The 17,697-nt window shown below is 41.3% G+C and overlaps 2 protein-coding genes across 2 annotated transcripts in view; both read left to right on the top strand.

Annotated features, from left to right (window-relative positions):
• SOCS5 (suppressor of cytokine signaling 5) overlaps positions 1-12,552 on the top strand; it is a 243,245-nt gene extending 230,693 nt beyond the window's left edge. Inside the window, exon 3 of the mRNA XM_063123968.1 lies at positions 12,538-12,552. The gene's annotated coding sequence lies outside the window, so the exon portion shown is untranslated. The remainder of the gene's footprint in view (positions 1-12,537) is intronic.
• The window catches only part of TTC7A (tetratricopeptide repeat domain 7A), a 210,114-nt gene that overhangs the window by 111,703 nt on the left and 80,714 nt on the right, over positions 1-17,697 (top strand). The window lies entirely within an intron of this gene.

Genomic DNA, 17,697 nt, shown 5'->3' with positions numbered 1-17,697 from the left:
CTTACTTCCTGGTTGCCGCCCTTGTCTCAATCTCCAGAGCTTTCCACTCTTTGACAACAAACCCAAATCCTTACCTGACCTTAGCACAGATTGTGGTAATTTGATGATAGCCATAATGTTTTCCAGTAAGATCAAAGACTTTCGTGGCTGGTGGTGCCTCTCTTGGGTTGCAGGCTTTTCCTGATGCTGCTTAAATGAAATCCTTGGAGCTGGAGGTACTAGGGGCTGGACCCTGGGATACTGTGTCAGCACACTGGTTGGTGTGCCACTTGATTTATGGCCCTCTTCCTAAGCACTTTCCTGGATTGGGATGAAATGGAAGTGTGTACATTCATCCATTCTCTCTTAAATAGGAACACTTGTCCTTGTATTAACAACTGAAATAAATTCCCCAAATAGTAATGAGGAGGTGACTTTGAATGTTTCAGGTGGTCTGAAAGCACAGCAATGTACATTTTAAAGATAAAAGTGCATCTGTTCATGCTTAACAAAGCTAGAACTTGTGTATTTTCAGTGTACTGATGCAGCGAGAATGGGGATGGACTCTTTCAAGCCAATTATTGTCAATGGCAGAATTACTAATGCACAAGCTACGTAAATGTGTCAGGCTGGCTATTACGGATTCTCTATTCCTACAGCAGATGGGTTGTTTATTAGTTGCTATTTCATTCTTGCATAATTTATACAAATATAAGTATACTATGGCTTGTCATAAGGTTAATTCATGTCTTTTTTAAAAAACTCTGATTTGGCTATGAGTCTGGCTTGTAGCCCTCTTTTCTTTTCTTTTCTTTTCTCTTTCTTTTCTCTTTCTTTTTTGTTAACAGATATGAAATTACTTTGGTCCTGAACTAATACCTGTTTTGCTTCTCCTGTACTCTCCTCTGTGTGTTATCTGGTTTTCATGGCTAAAACATGATGTTACATTTATCTCTGACAGGGCTTCTCAGCTAAGATAAATATGAGGTGCAACATAGCATCTATAAGAAACTATTATTCCTTCCTTGCTATACTGCCTGGCAAAGAGGATAATTATTAATTTTAAATTGTAGGGCCAGAAGAGACATCAAAGGGCATCAGGAGGGCTGCAAGACATTAATCAACTGAACTGGGTCATTAATTATCTGAAACTCCGATGGCAGATTAAAATTTGGCTTTCAATCATTGAAGCTCACAAGAAGCAAATATTCCAGGCGTATGGAACTCTTAAAGAAGATGCCCATAGGTAGGCGACCACAGCCTGCAGGTTTTCTCCCTACACCAAATTAAATATTTTGCTGTGAGGAGGGCAGTTGTGCCTAGTGTTCTGGCTATCTAAGTGGATGATCCATCCCCTGCCATTTTGAATTACTGCCTCCATTTCAAAAAATCTGTCCCTCCCTGCCTTGTTTCCATTTCTCTTTCCTTGCAGGCTTTCTGCATTTCTTCTCTCCATCCCTCATGCATATCTCTTCAGGAGTATGAAGAATAGAATCATAGAATAGTAGAGCTGGAAGGGTCCTATAAGGCCATTGAGTCCAACCCTCTACTAAATGCAGGAATCCACCCCAAAGCATCCCTGACAGATGGTTGTCCAGCTGCCTCTTGAATGCCTCTAGTGTGGGAGAGTCCACAACCTCCCTAGGCAACTGGTTTCATTGCCGTACTGCTCTAACAGTCAAGAAGTTTTTCCTGATGCCCAGCCAGAATCTGGGTTCCTGTAACTTGAGCCCATTATTCTGTGTCTTGCACTCTGGGATGATCGAGAAGAGATCCTGGCCCTCCTCTGTGTGACAACCTTTTAAGTATTTGAAGAGTGCTATCATGTCTCCCCTCAATCCTCTCTTCTCCAGGCTAAACGTGCCCAGTTGTTTCAGTCTCTTCTCATAGGGCTTTGTTTCCAAACTCATGATCATCCTGGTTGCCCTCCTCTGAACAAGCTCCAGCTTGTCTGCGTCCTTCTTGAAGTGTGGTGCCCAGAATTGGATGCAATACTCTAGATGAGGCCTAACCAGTACCCCACCCCACAAGCCCCTGCCAGCAAGAGTATTTCTGCCCGCTTCCACTAAATGAGGTGATGTTCTTCGACAAATAGACATGACAGACAGACATGTGTACATGGGGTCTTTAGGGATGCAGATCTGCCATCCGTACTTTGCTGAAGGGAGTGTCATTGTGGCACCAGAGTACCCATGGCAACGTAGGGGGGCAGTGTCCTGTTTTACAGAGGGCAGTCCTCTCTTTGAAGGTGTCCTATATTGGATGATCTGCCCAGGTCAAGTCTGGTTTAAAGTCAAAGAATCCTAAGAAGGGAGAGCAGAGGCCTTGAAGTTACCCATCAAAAGTTAGCACCTGGACTGCAGATTGAGCAGACACATAGGTCACTTGGTCAGTCTTCTTCACGATAGTGAGATATATCATATTTCTATTTCAATTATTTTGATTAATTCTGAATTTGCATTTATACATATAAATTAGCATCTGCAAATATTATACAAATTAATTTCCTCTATTGCTGATGCATTTCCTTTTTTTTGTGATATGTACGTCAACATCCTAAATGTGTTTGCTATGTAATGTGTGAAGCCATTCTGACAGAAGAAAGTGCACAGAAAACTCTTTGTTACCCAGTGAATTTTGAACATTTAAGAGTATTAAAACGCTTTTGGATTGTTGTATAAGGCTATTCATTTAGTTTTTTTAAAAAAATGCCACCTTTTAGGGCCAAGCCTTTACCTCCTATAAATTATATAAATTAAATATAAAATCATAATAAAAGCCACCAGAAAACATCACAAAATGATATAAATAATGATTAGTAGTAATAAAACAGCAGCAAAACAACCGTAGAAATAGGTATCAACATTTGACTCGGCAAATATCATTATGTGATCATTTAACAATAGCAAAATATACTTATCAAGAAGAAGAAAATTGGAACAAATAGGTCTTTAACTTCCATTTGAAGACTTGCGATGATGAGGCCATAGGAACATCTGGATCTCTATTCCAAAACGTGAAGCCACTGCCAAAAAGGCCCTCTCCCTATTTGAAAATAGTGGTTCAAAGTTGGCCATCAGGAAGAGTTTTACTATTGGGCTAATCCATTATCTTCTGTGCATGTTTTGAAATAAGCCCTTTCTGGCTTATAAAAATGAACATGCACCAATCTCCGACATAAATGCATAGCATCTAATGCTTAGTATTTTGATTATTGTAACTGCCCTGAGATCATTGGGCAGTTCAGAAATCTTGTAGATGAGGGTTGTGCAACCTCCAGGGGGCAATTTGCCCTGCTACCCGTGGCAACATTTACAGCTGAAATTCAGCGGCACAGTGGCAAAAAAATCTACTGATCTTGAAGTAAAACAAGGCCCATGAGGAATGTGTGCCCCCCGTTTTTAAACAAAATCATGTTTGCGATAGTGTGATTTCGTTTTAAAACAAGGCACACGCTCCTTCCCTCGTTTTACAACAAGATTGTCAGGGTTGTGGTTGTTTTGTTTTGTCTTGTTTTGCCAGCACAGCAAATTCAAGTGGCAGAGCTAGGGGGCTGCACAGAAAACCAGAGCAGTTGTTTTGTAAATAAATAATAACACTCCTTATTGTGGTGTTAGCTAAAATGGAGCCACCAAGAAAAAGGGGGACGTATCAGGATGCTTGGGGAAAACCCAGGTTTGCCAAAGTTCAAAAAAAAATCTCTTTAAGTAACACTAGAGGGGCAATTCCTCCCACCCATAATAGTTCAATGAGGACTGGGCATCCTCAGTAGGCATGGAAAATAGAGTGACAATCTCATTTAAGAATATGGTAGTGTAAAGATTATTACTTGAGATCTACCAGACCGATATTGCTCATTCTTATTTTAAACTGAAGCTTGGACAGTGTAGGTGTGCAGAAAATTTTGAAAGTTTGAAAAAGAAAATCAAAGCTCAAGTTTTAATAGCAATTAATTTCCTCTATGCAAACAGGCATGTCATCCCCTCTGCCAGCGGGATGATGGACAGCCTTGCTCAGCCAATCAGTGCAGCACAATGGAGGACCCTGGGTGCAACCACACAGTTAGGCTGCCACCGCCAGCAGGGAGGGGACGGAGGTGGCGAATCGGGGCACAGGAGGGAGAGAGCGGATCCATCTGCAAGGGTGGATTCACTATGCATGAGCAAATTTGCATTATTCATGAGCCCCTCTGTGCTGAAGGGCAGAAAAACAAGAAAGCAGCAGGACTACTAATGGCCATGGTGGCCATGGGCTTTACACTAGTTAGAAAAGAAAAAACGGAACTGGTGGAGAGGAGGGTGAGGGACCAGTGAAACCCCTGCTTGGCATGTAGTTTTACCCTACCCTGTGCCTGCTTACCCTACCCTGTGCCTGTTTGCATTCTCTTCCCCTCCTTATTGTTTTATTATGATTTTATTAGAATGTAAGCCTATGCGGCAGAGTCTTGCTATTTACTGTTTTACTCTGTACAGCACCATGTACATTGATGGTGCTATATAAATAAATTAATAATAATAATAATAATAATAATAATAATAATAATAATAAAGGCTGCTAGAAACTGTGAATAGGGACACTCCGTTTAGGAGGGAGGATACACTACAGCATTTTGTTGCAGGTCTCACTTGTAACTTACTGAAACCTGCAGTACGGATATATGAATGATTCATAATGCTGAATTACCTTTTTTCTCCAGTCAACCCAATGAGTCTCCTCCCTGAAGAAGTCATTGGGCTTAATGACTGGCCTTTCTGTTAGACTAGATCCAGGCCTCCATTGAAGCTTCTGGCAGGTTGCCTTTATAATCAAGGACGGGAGGGAAAACAACCAAACTCCACAGGTTCTCAGTAAACGGTCCTGCTAGGTGTCGCTACTGGCTTTATCCCCACAAAGTTGCCCTTGTGCGTTCATTCGGTCGTTCAGGCCATTCATGAAATGAACAGTTTCTTATGTGGGACTATAAAGTTGGGATTCTTGTTGGGTTATTGTGCCAGAACTTTTCTCCTTCTGGAACTCTGTTTGTGCTCAGAAACAAACACACATCATGCAGGTCTTACACAGCAGAGCTGGTTTATTTCCTTCAGGCTTCTATGCAGTCCAATTCAGATCAGTTCAGATCAGCACACTGAGGCATACACAGAGAGCAGTGATCGTAGAGCAGTGATCAGAGAGCAGCGATCAGTACCATTTTACACAAGTGAGAAACTATATACATATCTTACACAATTCTTATCTACATTACATACAGCTGTGATGAGGCTAACTTAGAATCTTGGCAAGGTTCCCAGAAGAGCCTCTATCTCAAGGTAATTGCCCACAGATAGACTTTCTCTGTTTAACCCTGAGATAGCCATACACACACAATTTTAATGACTAAGCAAGTATTTCTTTTCATATACTTAACAGTCCTCCTCTTGCGCATGTTGTTTAAATTGTGTTACAATCTGAGACCCAGCTTTAAAAGCATCTCTTTGTGTTTTACCATTGATACTGGTTTTGTGAATAAATCAGCCAACATCATTTCAGATGGACAATATTCAAGCTTAATCCAGCCCTTCTGAATTATATCTTTCACATGAGAATAACGAACATCCACATGTTTAGTTCTTGGTTTACACTTTTCAGATGTAGCCATACTAATACATGCCTGATTATCCTCAAATATGGTTACTGGTGTCTCAATTTCCAACCTTAGATCAGCAAATAATTGTTTATACCACTCAATCTCATTACAAGCCAGAGATAAACTGATATATTCTGCTTCTGCACTAGAGGTTGCTACACAATTTTGTTTTCTTGTATACCAATCAATCAAAGATCGATTGTAAAAGAATGCTGCTCCACTGGTAGACTTTCTGTCAATTGCGTTAGCCCAGTCAGCATCTGCATAAACACAGAAATTTCCATCTTTGTGTGTAGATATTTCCAATTTGTAATTGATTGTACCTTTTAAATATCTCAATACACGTTTTACAGCTGTCCAATCAATTACAGAAGGTTTTGTCATTTTTCTGCTTAAAAGATTTACAGCAAATGTAATATCTGGTCTACTTAGGTTTGCTAGATAAAGTAAACTTCCAATCACACTCTGATATTTCTGTATGTCTTCCATTTCAGTACTGTCTGTCTGATTTTGAAAATCAGTGACCATAGGAGTGGCAACAATTTTACAATTCTCCATGCTGTGTTCTTCCAGCAATTTTTTAATTTTGCCACTTTGTTCAATCAGAAATGACCCTGTGTTAGAATCTTTTGAAATTTGCATTCCCAAATAACTTTTCACTGAACCAAGGTCTTTTAACTCAAAATGTCTTTGCAGCTGGTTTACAAATGTGTTTTTCTGTTCTTCTTCATTAAAAACCAGTAACAAATCATCTACATAAATCAGCAAATACACTACATTTGAACCATCCTGTTTTGTGTACAAACAATGATCAGCTTTGCTTTGTTTAAAACCCATTTTGATCAATACATTGTCCAGTTTCTTATTCCAACACCTTGCTGCTTGCCTCAAACCATATATGGATTTTTTCAATTTACAAACTAACCCTGGATTTTTAACAAAACCTTTTGGTTGAGTCATGTAAATTTCCTCTGTTAAATCTCCATATAAGAAAGCTGTTTTGATGTCAAAATGAAATACATTCAATTGTTTTTCTGCTGCAATTTTTAACAAAAGTTTTACACTTGAGTATTTTGTTGTAGGTGCATAAACTTCTTCAAAATCTATTAGATATTTTTGAGCAAATCCTCTTGCTACCAATCTTGCTCTGTAACGTTCCACCTGTCCTTTCTCATTTTGTTTTACTTTGAATACCCATTTACAGGTAATGGCTTTACGACCTTCAGGTAAAGGTACTAGCTCCCACGTTTCATTTTTTTCCATTGCTCTGATTTCCTCTGACATTGCTTCATGCCAGCCCTGAGCTTCTGTAGGTTCCATTTCCTGAATTTCCTCAAATGAAGTAGGTTCATAGGCTATTAGTAAAGCTCTATGAGAAACCTGTTTGCTTTGGTATTCATCTGAGTAACGAATTGGAGCTTTGCGTTCCCTTTCTGATCGTCTTGGCATAGTTACAGGCATAGTTTCCTCCTCTACAGTTTCTTCCCCCTCCCTCTCTTGCTGAGATTGTTCAGGAATTTCTTCTGTTTCTACAGCTTTCTGTTCTACAGGCAAACTTACATACTGTTTTGTTTCCTGCATTTGTTCATGAAAAACTACATCTCTGCTCACAATTACACTTTTGTGATATGGAGACCACAAACGATAGCCTTTTGTTTGTGTATCATATCCCAACAGTTTACATTCCAAACCTCTTTGAGCTAGCTTTCCTGGTCTGTTTTCTTTCTGAACATGAGCAAAACATTTACTTCCAAAAACCCTTATATGTGACACTCTAGGTTTTCTTTTGTAAAACATTTCATATGGAGTTTTTTCATGTACAGAGTGGTAAAGCCTGTTTAACAAATAATTTGAGGTGGACAAAGCTTCTGCCCAGAATAGGTTAGACAATCCTGACTCTTTCAATAGAGCTCTTAACATGTTCTGCAAGGTTCTGTTTTTCCTTTCTGCAACTCCATTTTGAAATGGTGAATATGGAGCAGTAAGGTCATGTTGTATACCCTCATCACTGAGGAATTTTTTAAATTGGTTGCTGAGAAATTCACCTCCCCGGTCCGTTCTTAGATTAGCTATAGGTTCTTTAAATCTATTTTTACTCCACTTAACAAAGGCTTTAAACTTTCCAAAAGTTTCACTCTTCTGTTTTAACACATACACAAATCCAAATCTACTGTAATCATCAACAATAGACAAGAAAAATCTGTTTCCTCCTTGACTTGTCTCAAAAGGACCTGCAAGATCTGCATGAATTAATTCAAAAATTCTTTTTGTTGTTCTCTCACTATGTTTTGGAATGTTTGACTTATGACACTTGGTTTCACTGCATACATTACATTCTACATAGTTAGAACATGGTTTGATTTTCACCCCTTCACACAATTCTGAAATCTTAGAAATTGTTTCATAGTTAGCATGACCAAACCTTTTATGAGTTAAATGGATACACTCTTGGTGTGGTTTGCAATTGGCTATTGTTTTTGTTGTGACTTTGCTGGCTACAACTTCATTTTCTGTACAAGTATTAATCACATACAAAGATTCTTTCATTATTCCCTGCACACACACCTTGTTTCCCTGTTTTATAGTACAATTTTCTTCAGTAAAACAAACCTCATACCCCATTTCTGTTAACTGAAACACACTTAGAAGGTTTGTTTCTAGTTCTGGTACATATAAAACACTTTGTAGTTCAACTCCCAGACAATCAAAATATACATTACCCACACCACAAATCTGGATTTTTGTTCCATTTGCAAGGGTAACACACTTTTGCTTTGAAGTAGAAGTTTCCAATGTTACAAATGAAAGTTTGTCTTTTGCCATACTTATTGAAGCCCCAGAGTCCAAAAACCAAGGATTCATTGTCTCTTTGACTCTTGCTAGAAGACACTTCTTTGTTGATTCAGCTTCATTCATGTTGTTCTCTTCTCTCCACTTTGCTGTCAACAGCTTTTTCTTCTTGTTGTTGCAATCCCGCCTTAAGTGTCCTGTGGAACCACAGTTAAAGCATTTCTTTGCCTTTAATGCAGCCACCACGTCAGAAGATTTATGGCTTTGTTGAAATTCAGCCACAGGATGTTTAAAGCTCTGTTGTTTTGAAGCTTGTCTTCTTTCATAGGTTTCCAGTAGTTTTCCAGCTACATACTCGAGGGTTAAATTTTTCTCCTCTTGACTTTCCATCATGGTGACAACCGCGTCGTACGATGAATCAAGACTTGACAAAATCACATAGACTTGGTGTATAGTTGTAAACTCCATCCCTCGTGCCCTGAGTTGATTGAAGATTTCTCTCATGCTTTTCAAATGGTTTGACATAGACTCCCCTGGTTTCAGCTTCATTCCATACAGTTTCCGGGTTAGAATTACTTTACTGCCCGCTGTTTCTCTTTGATATACAGCTTGTAGTGCATTCCAGCACTCTTTTGATGTATTCAAAAACTGAATGAAGGAAATTTGAGAGTCTTCCACAGCTAATGCAATAACTGCCATTGCTTTTGCATCGTCCTTAAACCATTTAGCATTCTGTGGATCTGCTCTATCTGGTGGATCCTCTGTGACTACATACCACAGTTCAGCCTGAATCAGATACATTTGCATTTTGTAAGACCATAATGCATAGTTAGAGTCATTCAGCTTTTCTAACAATTGATGCAAACCAGACATATTAGCTCCTGCCATTCCCTCTGCTTTAGGAATTGGTATCTCACCGTCCTCCTGCTCAGAGTCCTCCTCAGAGTCAGCCGACTGAGATTTTTCCTCACTTTGCAGCACTGGCTTTAGCTTGATGTCTTCCTTCATCAACAGTTTTCTGTTTTAGCAGACTCCTGGTTCTGATACTGCACCGTTCCCACCAAGTTCTGGTTCTTCTGCCTGGATTAGGCTGGCGTAAGCTGGTCTAGGCTGGACTGGACTGGGCCCATAACCTTTGTTGGGTTATTGTGCCAGAACTTTTCTCCTTCTGGAACTCTGTTTGTGCTCAGAAACAAACACACATCATGCAGGTCTTACACAGCAGAGCTGGTTTATTTCCTTCAGGCTTCTATGCAGTCCAATTCAGATCAGTTCAGATCAGCACACTGAGGCATACACAGAGAGCAGTGATCGTAGAGCAGTGATCAGAGAGCAGCGATCAGTACCATTTTACACAAGTGAGAAACTATATACATATCTTACACAATTCTTATCTACATTACATACAGCTGTGATGAGGCTAACTTAGAATCTTGGCAAGGTTCCCAGAAGAGCCTCTATCTCAAGGTAATTGCCCACAGATAGACTTTCTCTGTTTAACCCTGAGATAGCCATACACACACAATTTTAATGACTAAGCAAGTATTTCTTTTCATATACTTAACAATTCTTTCAGCAAACACGATGTAAGGAGCGGGTATGTCTATGTCACATCCTGTCTAATGTATAGCTTTTAAAGAGAGCTTGAAATGGCTCTGAAGTGCTTCCAAAAACCTCTCATTAAGGTGAAAATCATTTTCAGCTCGCCCCATTGAAACCATCTCGCCTCCAAAGAAACCTATGTACGAAGGTGAGAGTCAACATTAGTTTTAATAGATTGCTAAGAAAATAACACAGCGTCCTTTAGCAATATTTATTGAGAATGTATTTAGGGAGGGATTTCCAGGGGATGACCCCATGTAGTAGAAGATGAGGCTCCTGTACTTAAGTCAGGGGCGCAAAATCAGGGGCGTAAATTTCCAAACGGTACATCAATAGCTGTGTTAGAAATGCCATCTAGGGTAAACTACATGGTGCGTTGTAAGTATGTGTAATGATTGCCCAACTTCCCTGTTTTTAATAATAAAAAAGCAGCATCAGAACATTTGCAATCACGAACGGAGGAGTGGCAAGAGAAAAGAGGTGATTAACTCTTTCCCAATTTCTATATTCAAAATTACCCACCTCCCATTTCTTTTCCCTCATGTAGAAGAGGCAAAATGAGGGTGATTATTGGTGGGGAAATGGCTAGAGGAGAAAGAGTTTGGCTGTCTCCTTCACTCCTGGAACTCCACAGCCAACCAAGACTCCTTTTCATTCAAAATAAGAATTGCAGTTTGGTTTGCTCTTAAGCCTTATGGTTAACATGCAACCCAATTATATATCTTTATCTATCTATCTATCTATCTATCTATCTATCCATCCATCCATCCTATAGATGAATAACTAGTACAATGAAATGTTAATAAATGCATGAATTTTGTATAGCTTTAAAAAGTTCAAACGCAGAAGAGAAAATGCTTTAATAAGCCCAATGTAATTCGGAATGATATTTCTTTCCTCAGAGGCTGCAAATAAAATTTCATTGTAAAACGTTATAAACATTTCAAAAGCAAATAAAATTTCTTTATAAAACGTTATTAATATTATTGAAAAGCATTTTAAAGATTAGAAATACATACAAAGTTGCAGCAATTAATTTTAACAACTGCATTCAAAGTTCCTTTCAGTTACAAACATGATCATTTTAAAAAAATATATATTAAATATACATTTTTATTTTTGCAGCCTCTTGCTAGTATGTGGAAAGAACTCACCCTAATATAAAGGCATTTCCATTAGTAAAACCGCTTACAAATATATCAGAATTAAAACTAAAACAACTGACTTATTTGACTCTTAAGCAATCCATTCAGTTAATGAACAAGCCTTTGAAACTTTATTATCACATTCCTCTGCAAAAATATTTCCACCCATTATTTAAGACAGCTTTGAAGACTAGCCTTTTCCGGCAGGCCTACCCAGATGAATGTGAAATCAAGAATTTTTAAGATATGTTGATTCTTGTACTAATGTTGTTCCCTGCCTCAATCCAAAGAGAGGCAGGTAATAAATAAATGTATTATTATTATTATTATTATTATTATTATTATTATCATCATCATCATCATCATCATCATCATCATCATCACCACCACCACCACCACCACCACCACCACCACCACCACCACCATCCTCTTACACACCCACTTGTCTTTTTCTGAGTATCTATTGCAAAAACTGGCTGATGCCTTCTCTGGCCATAGCTAGACCTAAGGTTTATCCCTGGATCGTCCAGAGGTCAAACCTGTTCTAGGTGACACACAGGGGATCCAGTGCTCAGGCAGGGGTGAACCCTGGATGATCCCAGGATAAACCTTAGGTCTAGCTGTGGCCTCCGTTTCAAACTACTCAGGAAACAGGGAAGTCCTTCAATCCTAAGAATGCTACAGGTGAATGGGGACAATACCCATTCATTGCAGGGTCCCACCAGTAGCATATTGTTCACACGTATACAAGGCAAAAACAATGAGGAATCCTGGAATAGTACCATGGCAATTTGAAACCAGGACATTTTTATTTTCTGCATGCAGATCTTGGCAACCCTTCATTTTAAATGGGTTTATACTAAATATTGTCCTTGGAGTACAGGGGTAAGGACATTGATTGAATGCAATTAAATGGATGTTAAGGAAAAAAAGAGAGAGTAAGTGGCCCATGGTTAGCTAATGACGTTCGGAACCAAGCAGAGATTTGAACCTCAGGCCTAATCCACACCAGCGTTTATTCCAGAATAGTATCGAGGTCGTCCCTGCTGCACCACATGATGCACAGTTGATCCTGCAGTGACGTGGGGATGACCCCTCAGTTTTCCCAAGATATTGATGACAGCTTTTGTCCCGTTCTCCCCCCCCTCGCAAAAACCCTGAGGTGCTCAGCTGGTGTGCCCTCCCTTCGCAAAGCTGTTGCTGTTCCTCGTGAGTAGCGGGGCTCAGCGAACAGGCAACCAGCTGTGAGGAGCGAGCCCATGGGTATCGGGGGTGAGGGGGAGAGCATTGTCGACATGTTCTGGATGGGTCTCGGGGTCTTTCAGCCGCATGTGTGTGTGTTTAAAAAACTCATCTTCGCACAGGATCGCAACTCTGCTCTTGCGCAAGACTCAGGAGTTGTTAAAAAAAAAATCGCTCCAGAACAGCTCTCCTTAAATTGCAGGCAAACTCACTGGCATGTGCCCTGTGAGGGACAATCGCTGAAGCCAGAAAACTTTGTGATCATCTCTCCCCTCCTCTCGAAAGGGCTCTAGGTGTAGATGAGCCTTCAGTTTCCTTGGTCTAAATCGATCATGCTGACTATCTGCAGTCTGTATCTCTCAGAGCTATGAAGTCACGTGTGAAAATGTAGTCCCATTCAGGCATCCAGCTGGTGGCGTTCATTTCATTGAATTGGTGATAGATGGCTTTAAAAGGGGAGTTGGATAAATTCCTGGAGGAGAAGGCTATCAATGGCTACTAGTCCTGATAGCTAAGTGCAACCTCCAGTATCAGAGGCAGTAAATCTGTGTACACCAATTGCTGGGGAATATGGGTGAGAGGGTGCTGTTGCACTCGTATCCTGCTTGTGGGCTCCTGGATGGCAGCTGGTTTAGTCACTGGGTGAACACAGTGCTAGTCTAGATGGACCCTTGGGCTGATCCAGCATGGCTCTTCTTATGTTCTTAATGAACACACATGGGAGAACATTGAAGACTCTACCCTTTTCCCTACATGTGTTTATTGCGCACCTGAGAAGAGCTCCTACGCATGCAGTCAGGAATCCAACCAGTGGCACAGTTTCTGATCTCATGGAGGGAGACCTTCAGGCTTTCAATGAGCATAAGCAGGGCGAGGAACAGAACCTCCTTCCCTCCCCCTATTCATGGCAATTCAATGACTGAGCTGAGTGCCTGAACACAACTTGTGTTGGCTGTGAATGCATTGTGAAATCTCAAAAGTGTGAAAACGTTTTCCAGTCTTCAGAGGATGGGCTCAGGGCCATATATAGCTCCTTGCTTCAACCCATGACTAAGAAGTATAGAATACAGTTATGAAAAGCAAGCAAAAATAGCTGTTTCCTTAATTTATGCAAGTTGCAGGATTCAGCTTTCCTTGGCGCTGAGATTGCATGTCTGTGCTGGGCTGTAGGCAAGCTGAGAGTGAGAGTAAGGCCCAGTGGGTTCTACTGTTGCCTAGGCAAAGTTCCATTCCTGACCTAGAAACCCTTATACTCCTTCTAGGTCATGAGGGAACCAATGGATGGACAGGGTGGGTGGAGCCATTCCAGACCCCAGGAGTACTTAAGCACCTTGGAAACCGCTCATTGGATTGCCCATGTAGCTCACCAATGTTGCAACACCAGCCTATGAATCAAGGGGTTCCTGGCTGTAAAACTGTGGGGGTTCCTGACATCTCAACTTCCAGGGATATGATTTTTAACTCTTGTTTGTTTGTTTGTTTGTTTGTTAAGAGCAGAGTACATATAGCTCTGCTTACAGGCAGGTCCTTTTTAGATCTTTGCATGGCCAGACAGGAGCACTTATCAATGAGCATCTCCCACATGGTACATTTAAACATGACTCAGCCACATCAGTGGGGGGCTAATCGTACATATGATTACTATGGAATTGACTCCCACTTATATGATTGGGTCATTTGAACATACTTGAAGTGATGCGGGAGCATCTAGAACATCTAGAAGATACTACAGTGTTGCTTGTGAATGTCGAAAAGAGCTATTTATAAATAAAATGTGTCTTCTGACCAATTTGACTTCTTAATGCCTTGGGAGTTTATATCCTGTTAAAGGCACTCTGAGCTTACAATCTTTGGCCATTCTGATAGGTAGGAGGAGGATCCATTTCCTGTAAAAGTTCTGTCTCCTACATCCAGCCAATCTTCTACTATTGACTGACAATTTTTTTAATCTGGTAGAAGGACGCTGTCATGGGAAGACATGAGTGGAAAGAGGCAATCTTTCAAGTAACCAGATGTAATCTGACAGAGGGCTGTCTGTGCCTTAAATACATTACATTTTAAGCACAGCTGTGTAGGAGGGTTTGTTCCCCCCTCCCCCAATGGCATTTAGAACCAATCCTGCTTCTCACTCTACATCCTGCAATGCAGCTAGAGACTTGGGGGCTGTCTGTGCAGCGGGGGGTTGCCACCGCAATAAGCAAAACCTCACACTTTTGCTGCATCGGGGTGGCGGCTCATCCTGACGCAGGAGCCAAAGCATGGGGTTTCTAGCAGCTGGGCCCGCCCTCTGCCCAGGTGGACGTTGACCAATCAGGGGTTGCCATCCACTCGGCTACACCTTTGCCATGACTCTGGAGCAAGGATAGACAGCAGATGCACCGTCTCTGACTTTTCTGGCTTTGCTGGAAAGCCCCACAATGGCTGCTGCATCGTATAATCAACGCAGCGTCACCGCACAGCCACCCCAGGACTTTCAGCGCATATAGACAGCCCCTTGGTTTCATCAGAATTCCACCCAAGGCCTTTGTCAGCAGATACTGCTTTTTGCAAAGATATATACCTGATTGTGCACTTTCAGATATGCAGCTTGAAGAGATCTTTTAACATTGCGTAATGAGCACCCCGGAGCTTAATATATTAAGGAGTTAAAGGGCTTTGGAGATTGCAGACACATTTGCTTTAAGCCAGGAGTAATTTGTTGAGAGGAATTATAACATACATGCAAAAGATCAGACTAAGGCAATAGGCGTTGGGTTAAATTTTGTTCATACAAAGTACCAGTTCTAATTATTATGGCCAACACATTAAAAGCAATGGTTTAGTGCAATGGGGGTGGGGAGTCTTGGCAGCAAAGAGGAGAGGGAGGGAAATGGATATGGGGAATGGCCAGGGAAGGAGGCTAGTAGCTGAGCTTGTGAGCCACAAGAGGCCGGGTTCTCCAGAAAAGTGAGGGTAATGAGGGATGGAGGTCTGGCTATTTATTGGGCTTGCAGGCAAGAGGAACAGGTGGTCTCAGTCTGCATCTGCGCAGTCTAGGGTGCAGTGAAGTTGGAGGCAGTGGGAAAAGGAGAAAGAGGAGGAGAGGGAAGGTTCACAAGATTCCTCTTGCAAGAGAGTGCTGCTGCTTTGGGTCAAAGAATCCTAACTAGTGGGCTGTCTGATTGCTGAATATATGCTCAAAATTTGAGCTTTAGTTATTAGAACTCAGGAAAGGAAAGGAACCTCTCGTGCAAGCACTTAAGTCATTGCTGACTCCTAGAGGGACGCCTGCTTTCGCTGATGTTTTCTTGGCAGACTTTGTAGTGGGGTGGTTTGCCATTGCCTTCCCCAGTTGCAGTTACCTTTCCCCCAGCTAGCTGGGTACTCATTTTACCGACCTTGGAAGGAGGGAAGGCTGAGTCGACCTGAGCCAGCTGCCTGAGAACCAGCTTCCGCTGGGATTGAACTCAGGCCGTGGGGAGAGTTTCGGCTGCAGTAACTGCCGCTTACCACTCTGTGCCACACGAGAACTCAAACCATGACAAAAAAGTAAATAACTCCTGTCTCATCGAAACTATGATGTGCACCGGGTTTGGGAACAAACCAGCTGATGATCTTTTCTCTCATCTTAAACAGGCAGATAAAAATTATCAAGCTGTTGATCAGATTTTCCTGTTGACTTTTCCTGGGCTGACATTTTGAGCCTCAGTGTAAATTGGAAATCCAGTCCAAGGAGGGTGAGAGAAAGCAATGGTCATGCTGGGGGGAGTGCGGCGGTGAGTGCCAGGCCTGGCTTTTAAGATGGCAGACTCCCCCGGTGCTTTCCCCCTGCAGGAACGTCAAAAACAGAATATCAGGAGTGTTTGGCAACCCCTCCCTTGACTAATGTCCTTACTTTACATCACTTGTAAAAGCTTTCTGTTGATGCTGCATTTTGCTAGCACAGGAGTGGGTGAATGTTTTCACCCAGGGGCCACATGGACTCTGTGTCCTGCACTCCTCCCAGAGTGCAGGACACGGAATAATGGGCTCAAGTTAAAGGAAGCCAGATTCCGGCTGGACATCAGGAAAAACTTCCTGACTGTTAGAGCAGTGCGACGGTGGAATCAGTTACCTAGGGAAGTTGTGGGCTCTCCCACACTAGAGGCCTTCAAGAGGCAGCTGGACAACCATCTGTCAGGGATGCTTTAGGGTGGATTCCTGCATTGAGCAGGGGGTTGGACTTGATGGCCTTGTAGGCCCCTTCCAACTCTGCTATTCTATGATTCTATGATTCCTTGGAAGCATGTCAGGGGCCACCCCTTTGCAATGAGTGGAGCCACCCCACTCTCTCCCCATTCATTCATACAAACACCCCACCCCCACATACACTCACTAGAGCAGCTCCCTCTTTTCCAGTGAAGAAGGAGCTGCTCCTGCAGGAACAGCCACTTAAAGGCGTTCCACGCACCTTGAGATGGCATCTCCTGATGGAAAAAGAACAGGAGGCAAGCTCCGGTGCTGCTGGAAACAATTAAAATCTTGAATAGTTCTTTTTTGTAAAAGGCTCGAGAATTCATACAAAAAGCAAGCATCTGCATTATCTAACATTACTGCAAGGTATTATTCTAAACGGATAGCTGGTATGTGATTGAATATGTGAAAAAGACAAACAATTAAACAGTTTGTCAAAAACTGGTAAACTTCACCTCTTGATCAGACTATAACAAGGAAAAACATCTATATCTGTCAATATCCAAGTTGTATCTAGCCCTCAGAAAGACAATAAAAGGACATTGGAAAAACAGGAAATCCTTCGTCTACTATCTCTTAAATGAACACACTCAAATAGCTTAGTCATCTCTACAATCTTCCAAACTTTACACATCCATTCTTTCAAGAAGTGGAAAACATTATTTTTCCAGTTTCTGGCAACTAAAATTCTAGTAGCAATCAATCATTCTTTTAATTTTAATTCTAATGATATTATTAATTCACTATTAGAATTTCTATATGGTATATTTCCCCCCTTAATTTGATTTGTAATATATGCTTTGAAAGCCTCAACAAGGGCCGGATCTACACTACTGCTTTAAAGCGCTTTATAACAGTTATAAAGCGCTTTAACTGCTTTAAAGCGCTATAAAACTGTTATAAAGCGCTTTAAAGCAATAGTGTAGATCCAGCCAAGTTGTTTTGGTGGGTAGGGAATGCTATTAGTGTATCATTTTATTGTGGGATTGAGGTGTGTTTAATGCAACTGTATTTTCCCCAACTCACGCCTTGTCACCAAAATAAACACAGCCCCCTTTCAGACCTACAGTGATATATAACTCGCAGTTCAAAAGCATGTCAATA

Source organism: Elgaria multicarinata, chromosome 4, assembly GCF_023053635.1.
Source record: "Elgaria multicarinata webbii isolate HBS135686 ecotype San Diego chromosome 4, rElgMul1.1.pri, whole genome shotgun sequence".
NCBI classification, from domain to species: domain Eukaryota; kingdom Metazoa; phylum Chordata; class Lepidosauria; order Squamata; family Anguidae; genus Elgaria; species Elgaria multicarinata.
This window is presented reverse-complemented; position numbering and strand designations above follow the sequence as displayed.